This window comes from Coregonus lavaretus (assembly GCF_964263955.1).
Source record: "Coregonus lavaretus genome assembly, chromosome: 37".
In the NCBI taxonomy this organism is placed as follows: Eukaryota; Metazoa; Chordata; class Actinopteri; order Salmoniformes; family Salmonidae; genus Coregonus; species Coregonus lavaretus.
Window position 1 is genome coordinate 2,917,297 of NC_140024.1, and position 9,096 is coordinate 2,926,392.

Here is a 9,096-nt window from a genome sequence, read left to right on the forward strand (position 1 = left end):
AGGAGCACTGCCAGAGCCCTGCAAAATGACCTCCAGCAGGCCACAAATGTGCATGTCTGCTCAAACGGTCAGAAACAGACTCCATGAGGGTGGTATGAGGGCCCGACGTCCACAGGTGGGTGATGTGCTTACAGCCCAACACCGTGCAGGACGTTTGGCATTTGCCAGAGAACACCAAGATTGGCAAATTCGCCACTGGCGCCCTGTGCTCTTCACAGATGAAAGCAGGTTCACACTGAGCACGTGACAGACGTGACAGAGTCTGGAGACGCCATGGAGAACGTTCTGCTGCCTGCAACATCCTCCAGCATGACCGGTTTGGCGGTGGGTCAGTCATTTCTTTGGGGGGCCGCACAGCCCTCCATGTGCTCGCCAGAGGTAGCCTGACTGCCATTAGGTACCGAGATGAGATCCTCAGACCCCTTGTGAGACCATATGCTGGTGCGGTTGGCCCTGGGTTCCTCCTAATGCAAGACAATGCTAGACCTCATGTGGCTGGAGTGTGTCAGCAGTTCCTGCAAGAGGAAGGCATTGATGCTATGGACTGGCCCGCCCGTTCCCCAGACCTGAATCCAATTGAGCACATCTGGGACATCATGTCTCACTCCATCCACCAACGCCACGTTGCACCACAGACTGTCCAGGAGTTGGCGGATGCTTTAGTCCAGGTCTGGGAGGAGATCCCTCAGGAGACCATCCGGCACCTCATCAGGAGCATGCCCAGGCGTTGTAGGGAGGTCATACAGGCACGTGGAGGCCACACACACTACTGAGCCTCATTTTGACTTGTTTTAAGGACATTACATCAAAGTTGGATCAGCCTGTAGTGTGGTTTTCCACTTTAATTTTGAGGGTGACTCCAAATCCAGACCTCCATGGGCTGATAAATTTGATTTCCGTTGATAATTTTTGTGTGATTTTGTTGTCAGCACATTCAACTATGTAAAGAAAAAAGTATTTAATAAGATTATTTCATTCATTCAGATCTAGGATGTGTTATTTTAGTGTTCCCTTTATTTTTTTGAGCAGTGTAATTGCAAAAGGGTTTTCTAACGATCAATTAGCCTTTTAAAATAATAAACTTGGATTAGCAAACACAACGTGCGATTGGAACACAGGACTGATGGTTGCTGATAATGGGCCTCTGTACGCCTATGTAGATATTCCTTCTTTTTTTATCAGCCATTTCCAGCTACAATAGCCATTTACAACATTACAATGTCTATACTGGATTTCTGATCAATTTGATGTTATTTTAATGGACAAAAAAAATGCTTTTCTTTCGAAAACAAGGACATTTCTAAGTGACCCCAAACTTTTGAACGGTAGTGTGTGTGTGTACAGTGCCTTGCAAAAGTATTCATCCCCTTGGAGTTTTTCCTATTTTGTTGCATTATAACCTGTAAATTAAATTGATTTTTATTTGGATTTCATGTAATGGACATACACAAAATAGTCCAAATTGGTAAAGTGAAATGAAAAAAATAACTTGTTAAAAAAAATATCAATAAAATTAATAACAGAAAAGTGGTGCGTGCATATGTATTCACCCCTTTTGCTATGAAGCCCCTAAATAAGATCTGGTGCAACCAATTACCTTCAGAAGTCACATAATTAGTTAAATAAAGTCCACCTGTGTACAATCTAAGTGTCACATGATCTGTCACATGATCTCAGTGTCTGCAACACAACTAAGCAAGGGGCACCACCAAGCAAGCGGCACCATGAAGACCAAGGAGCTCTCCAAACAGGTCAGGGACAAAGTTGTGGAGAAGTACAGTTCAGGGTTGGGTTATAAAACAATATCTCAAACTTTGAATATCCCACGGAGCACCATTAAATCCATTATTTAAAAAATTGAAAGAATATGGCACCACAACAAACCTGCCAAGAGAGGGCCAAAACTCACGGACCAGGCAAGGAGGGCATTAATCAGAGGCAAAAAAGAGACCAAAGATAACCCTGAAGGAGCTGCAAAGCTCCACAGCAGAGATTAGAGTATCTGTCCATAGGACTACTTTAAGCCGTACACTCTACAGAGCTGGGCTTTATGGAAGAGTGGCCAGAATAAAGCCATTGCTTAAAGAAAAAAATAAGCAAACATGTTTGGTGTTCGCCAAAAGGCATGTGGGAGACTCCCCAAACATATGGAACAAGATACTCTGGTCAGATTAGACTAAAATTGAGCTTTTTGGCCATCAAGGAAAGCGCTATGTCTGACGCAAACCCAACACCTCTCATCACCCCGAGAACACCATCCCACAGTGACGCATGGTCGTGGCAGCATCATGCTGTGGGGATGCTTTTCATTGGCAGGGACTGGGAAACTGGTCAGAATTGAAGGAATGATGGATGGCTCTAAATACAGGGAAGTTCTTGAGGGAAACATGTTTCAGTCTTCCAGAGATTTGAGACTGGAACAAAGGTTCACCTTCCAGCAGGACAATGACCCCAAGCATACTGCTAAAGCAACACTCAAGTGGTTTAAGGGGAAACATTAAAATATTTGTTTCACAATCAAAAATATTTTGCATCTTCAAAGTGGTAGGCATGTTGTGTAAATCAAATGATACAAACTCCCAAAAAATCCATTTTAATTCCAGGTTGTAAGGCAACAAAATAGGAAAAATGCCAAGGGGGGTGAATACTTTCGCAAGCCACTGTATGTATGCATGTATGTATGTGTATATACACACACACACACACACACACACACATACACACAGTGGGGAGAACAAGTATTTGATAACACTGCCGATTTTGCAGGTTTCCTACTTACAAAGCATGTAGAGGTCTGTAATTTTTATCATAGGTACACTTCAAATGTGAGAGACGGAATCTAAAACAAAAATCCAGAAAATCACATTGTATGATTTTTAAGTAATTAATTTGCATTTTATTGCATGACATAAGTATTTGATCACCTACCAACCAGTAAGAATTCCGGCTCTCACAGACCTGTTTGTTTTTCTTTAAGAAGCCCCCCTGTTCTCCACTCATTACCTGTATTAACTGCACCTGTTTGAACTCGTTACCTGTATAAAAGACACCTGTCCACACACTCAAACAAACAGACTCCAACCTCTCCACAATGGCCAAGACCAGAGAGCTGTGTAAGGACATCAGGGATAAAAAATTGTAGACCTGCACAAGGCTGGGATGGGCTACAGGACAATAGGGAAGCAGCTTGGTGAGAAGGCAACAACTGTTGGCGCAATTATTAGAAAATGGAAGAAGTTCAAGATGACGGTCAATCACCATCGGTCTGGGGCTCCATGCAAGATCTCACCTCGTGGGGCATCAATGATCATGAGGAAGGTGAGGGATCAGCCCAGAACTACACGGCAGGACCTGGTCAATGACCTGAAGAGAGCTGGGACCACAGTCTCAAAGAAAACCATTAGTAACACACTACGCCGTCATGGATTAAAATCCTGCAGCGCACGCAAGGTCCCCCTGCTCAAGCCAGCGCATGTCCAGGCCCATCTGAAGTTTGCCAATGACCATCTGGATGATCCAGAAGAGGAATGGGAGAAGGTCATGTGGTCTGATGAAACAAAAATAGAGCTTTTTGGTCTAAACTCCCCTCGCCGTGTTTGGAGGAAGAAGAAGGATGAGTACAACCCCAAGAACACCATCCCAACCGTGAAGCATGGAGGTGGAAACATCATTCTTTGGGGATGCTTTTCTGCAAAGGGGACAGGATGACTGCACCATATTGAGGGGAGGATGGATGGGGCTATGTATCGCGAGATCTTGGCCAACAACCTCCTTCCCTCAGTAAGAGCATTGAAGATGGGTCGTGGCTGGGTCTTCCAGCATGACAACAACCAGAAACACACAGCCAGGGCAACTAAGGAGTGGCTCCGTAAGACCTCTACATGCTTTGTAAGTAGGAAAACCTGCAAAATCGGCGGTGTATCAAATACTTATTCTCCCCACTGTAGTTATGTCTGTCATATTGAGGTATCTAGCTATAAGTTAGGTTTTATGTTAATTCCAAATGCCCTTAACTAGGTGACTTCACTAGACAGAGAGACAGAGACAGAGAGAGAGAGGAAGTGAGAAAGAAAGGATGAAAGTGAGAAAGAAAGGATGAAAGTGAGAGAGAGAGAGAGGTGGGAAGAGAGTGGAAGACAGACAGAGAGAAACAGAGAGAGAAAGACAGCAGTGCAAATGTACTTAGACTTTCTCTTCCAACTTGTTAGGCAATCATATGTACCTACGAGGGAAGGATGACCAGCCACACAGGTAGGTGATTTTTACTGAGGAGGAGAAGGAGGCCGTGCTGACCCGAGATGCATGCTGGCCATTTCGGAGTGAAGCGCATGATTGCCAAAAACTTCTTCTGACGGGGAATTGTCAAGGAGGTGGACAGCTGGGCAATTTAAATAACCTTTTGTTTATCATTCACATTGTATTATATCTGAAATTATTATGATTTCAATGAATGTCATATCAGAGAGCACAATGTTTAAATGTGTCACTTTTTGCTTAAAGGTCAGTACCCTGTCTAACCTGCCAGAAGTTTGAGAGGACGAAAACAGTGGCGCATGGTCGGTAAGTGTCCCAATTCAGATTTTGCCCTGATAAGTTGTTTTGTAATGGTTGCTTTATTTGACCACAGCAGAGTTCAATATTATAGAATATGTGTGTGTCAGTCTCCTTACATATATGAAAATCTGCATGCTGTATGACACAGATACAGGTGTTAGGGGTGGACCTCGTCGCACCCGTCACGAAATCCAGGAATGGCAACAGCTGGTGTCTGACGGTTCTCCTGAGGTCTTCTTGAGTGACTGAGGTCATGAACACTGGAATAAGGTACGGATGTTACAGGTTATATTCTGTCACCAATGGTTTGTTTTATTAATTTTTTACAATTTGTTTTTCCATGGTACATAAGACATATTTCAATATCTTACATTGTCAATAGATATCGCTTTCCTACCCCCTCCTCCAGGTTTGGTGAATGGACCAACCAGACCCCCAAGACTGCCATGGGCAAGTCCCTTGATTGGTACCAGGAATGGTGGGAGAACAACCTGAAGGTAATTCTCTTTGCAAACAACAACATGGTATTTATTTGTTCCACATTATTCATTGTTGTATCCTAGGTCCTACAATAGATACACACACACACACACACAAAGGCGTACTACTGAAATTATATTATTTCAGTGTAGATAAGGGAAGGGCAGGTTAATATAAAAACATGACAGCCAGACAAGTCAGTGTATGAATCAAACGGATTTGCATACGAATGGTGTGTAATTCAGTACAATCTTTGAAATTGTTACATTTAGATTTCTGTTCAGTAAAATAAAAAAAAGGGTCAGCCTAAAGTGGCCAAAAAAAATATACAAAATAATGTTCCCACAGGGGGGTTAAACTTAGAAGTGGAGAGCCTGGCCCAATCCCAAATCAATCCCAGATCTGAGTAATTTGACAGGTGTAATCAATCTGGTAATAGCTCCACCTTGCCCCCCAGGTTACACCATATTGCTTATCCCAATCAAATCCCCTCAGATCTCCACAAGCACATAGGGCGTAGGTTTTAGGGGATGATTTGGGATTGGCACAGGCTCGCCACTTTAAGTAGACACCCTATACGCAAACGTTTTATGTTCAACGTCTTTCAGGATCCCTTTTCGAATCGCCATATGCACTTGTGGAGATCTGAGAGGATTTGATTGGTATAACCAATATGGTGTAACTTCAACCTAGGACAGCAAGGTGGAGCTATTACCAGATTGATTAACCCTGTCAGCTCTCCACAAGTGCATAGGGCGTAGTTTTTAGGGGATGATTTGGGATTGGGCCAGCCTTTCCACTTCTAAATTGACCCCCTCTACGCAAACTTTTTTTATATTTTTTAATAGACCGTTTAGGCCAACCCTTTTTATTTTATTTTAGATCAGTTGTTGGGCTGGAATTTCTCCTGTTGGCATATTTCAATAAGACTGTTTTCTGATCATCTTTTTCAAACAAAGTAAAAATACAAAAGTCTGACTGCCTCTATTTTTAATGCAGCGTGTCTGCATTTAATAATTTTGTCATCTGTCATTAAAGGTTCTACATACAGTGCAGTCGGAATGTACTCAGACTCCTTGACTTTGTCCACATTTTGTTACATTACAGACTTACTCCGAAATTGATTAAATAAAAAATGTTCTCAAGCTACACACAATACCCCATAATGACAAAGCTAAAAAAGGTTTTTATAATTTTTAAATGTATTACAAATAAAACAGAAATACCTTATTTACACAAGTATTCAGACCCTTTGCTATGAGACTTGATATTGAGCTCAGGTGCATCATGTTTCCATTGATCATCCTTGAGATGTTTCCACAACTTGAATGGAGTCCATCTGTAGAAAATTAAACTGATTGGATATGATTTGGAAAGACACACACCGGTCTATATAAAGGTCCCACCGTTGACAGTGCATGTCACAGCAAAAACCAAGCCATGAGGTCAAAGGAATTGTCCGTAGAGCTCCGAGACAGGATTGTGTCGAAGCACAGATCTGGGGAAGGGTAACAAAAAAGTTCTGCAGCATTGAAGGTCCAAGAACGCAGTGGCCTCAATCATTCTTAAAATTGAAGACGTTTGGGACCACCAAGAATCTTCCTAGAGCTGGCCACCCGGCCAAACTGAGCAATCGGGGGAGAAGGGCCTTGGTCAGGGAGGTGACCAAGAACCTGATGGTCACTGACAGAGCTCCAGAGTTCCTCTGTGGAGATTGGAGAACCTTCCAGAAGGACAACCATCTCTGCAGCACTCCACCAATCAGGCTGTATGGTAGTGGCCAGATGGAAGCCACTCCTCAGTAAAAGGCACATGACAGCCCGCTTGGAGTTTGCCAAAAGGCATCTAAAAGGACAGACCATGAGAAACAAGACTCTCTGGTCTGATGAAACTAAGATTGAACTCTTTGGCCTTAATGGCAAGCATCACATCTGGAAGAAACCTGGCACCATCCCTACGGTGTAGCATGGTGGTGGCAGCATCATGCTGTAGGGATGTTTTTCAGCAGTAGGGACTGGGAGACTAGTCAGGATCGAGTGAAAGATGAACGGAGTAAAGTACAGAGAGATCCTTGATGAAAACCTGCTCAGGGCCTCAGACTTGGGAGAAGGTTCACCTTCCAACAGGACAATGACCCTAAGCACACAGCCAAGACAATGCAGGAGTGGCTTCGGGACAAGTCTCTGAATGTCCTTGAGTGGCCCAGCCAGAGCCTGGACTTGAACCCGATCAAACATCTCTGGAGAGACCTGAAAATAGCTGTGCACCGACGCTCCACATCCAAGCTGACAGAGCTTGAGGATCTGCAGAGAAGAATGGGAGAAACTCCCCAAATACAGGTGTGCCAAGCTTGTAGCGTTATACCCAAGAAGACTCGAGGCTGCCAATGGTGCTTCAACAAAGTACTGAGTAAAAGGTCTGAATACTTATGTAAATGTGATTTCAGTTGTTTTTTTTAATGAATTTGCAATAATTTATAACCTATTTTTGATTTGTCATTATGGGGGTAGTGTGTAGATTGTTGAGGGGGGAAAAAACAATGTAATCAATTTTAAAATAAGGCCGTAATGTAACAAAATGTGGAAAAAGTCAAGGGGGAATATGAACTCCTGCTCGCTACTGCCACCCAGAGGACTTTAAAAGGTACTAACTTAAATAGGCATTTTTCTGAAATGTTAAGAATATATAATATAATATGCCATTTAGCAGACGCTTTTATCCAAAGCGACTTACAGTCATGCGTGCATACATTTTTTTTGACCAACAATCATTTTTATATCCAAAGCACACATTTATTTGGTTGTCAATAACAATGACTTAAGTGTGTATAGGCGAGGGCATGGAAAAAAACACATCTTTGGAGTCATTTGGTGCACTGTGGCCCAAGAAACAGGTGTGAATGGTGAATCAGAATGATATTCCCTATAATAAAATGTCATCAAGACAATTCAATATTAAGACAATTGTGTCATCTCCACGATGACTTTCTACATGTGACTTTTCCTATAATGGGAAGTTGATCAGGTGTCCAGTCCTCAGTGCTGAAACAGCAGCTAGCATCTGCTGACTACAGAGGGACCTGATCAGTGATCCTAGATCAGCAATGCTCCCCTGAGACACTTTGTGAATACAGACTTAGATCTTCCTTGAATTGTATCTGTGTAAGTAAGTTGGGGCGGGGAGAGGAGTGTACTGTAGGGGTGTGTGGTGGCCTGGCTGGTCATTTGTTAGTGGGCTGTAGGCTCAGGCCTGTAGGTTCAGACATTTAACATAGGTCAGTGGCAGTAATTCTGAAAAACAACTATTTTATAGCAGAGAGAACATTTGTACAATCAAAAGGGAATATAAACAAGGTACAGACCACACCTCCAACTGTGTCGGCGCACAATTGGCCCAGTGTCGTCCAGGGTAGGGGAGGGAATGGCCGGCAGGGATGTAGCTCAGTTGGTAGAGCATGGCATTTGCAACGCCAGGGTTGTGGGTTCGATTCCAGTATAAAAAATAAAAATGTATGCACTCACTAACTGTAAGACGCTCTGGATAAGAGCGTCTGCTAAATGACTAAAATGTAAATGTATATGTTTAAGATATTTAAATGGGGTGAGTGACAGACAGGAGTTGGGGGTTCAACATTAGCCACTTTGTATGACACTTGAACATTGCATGTCACATGTCTGGTATCCATCAAAGCAACAATCGCAATGCAAATTCAGGGAATTTCCTTAATTTGGACAGCTGCTCAGTACTTGATGGTTAGTGGCCAGTAATGTATAGATGTGTAAAAACAAAAGTAATATCATGAAATCTCATTGTCTTAGCTTGTAACTTATACAATATTTGATTTTGGATCACAGGTAGAATAAACAACCAAATGAGCCAGCTATACAAAACATTATGAACACCTACTCTTTCCATGACAGACTAAACATGTGAATTCGGGTGAAAGCTATGATCCCATATTGATGTCACTTGTTAAATCCACTTCAATCAATGTAGACGAAGGGGAGGAGACAGGTTAAATATGGATTTTTAAGCCTTGAGCCATTTTTATTTAATCTTTAT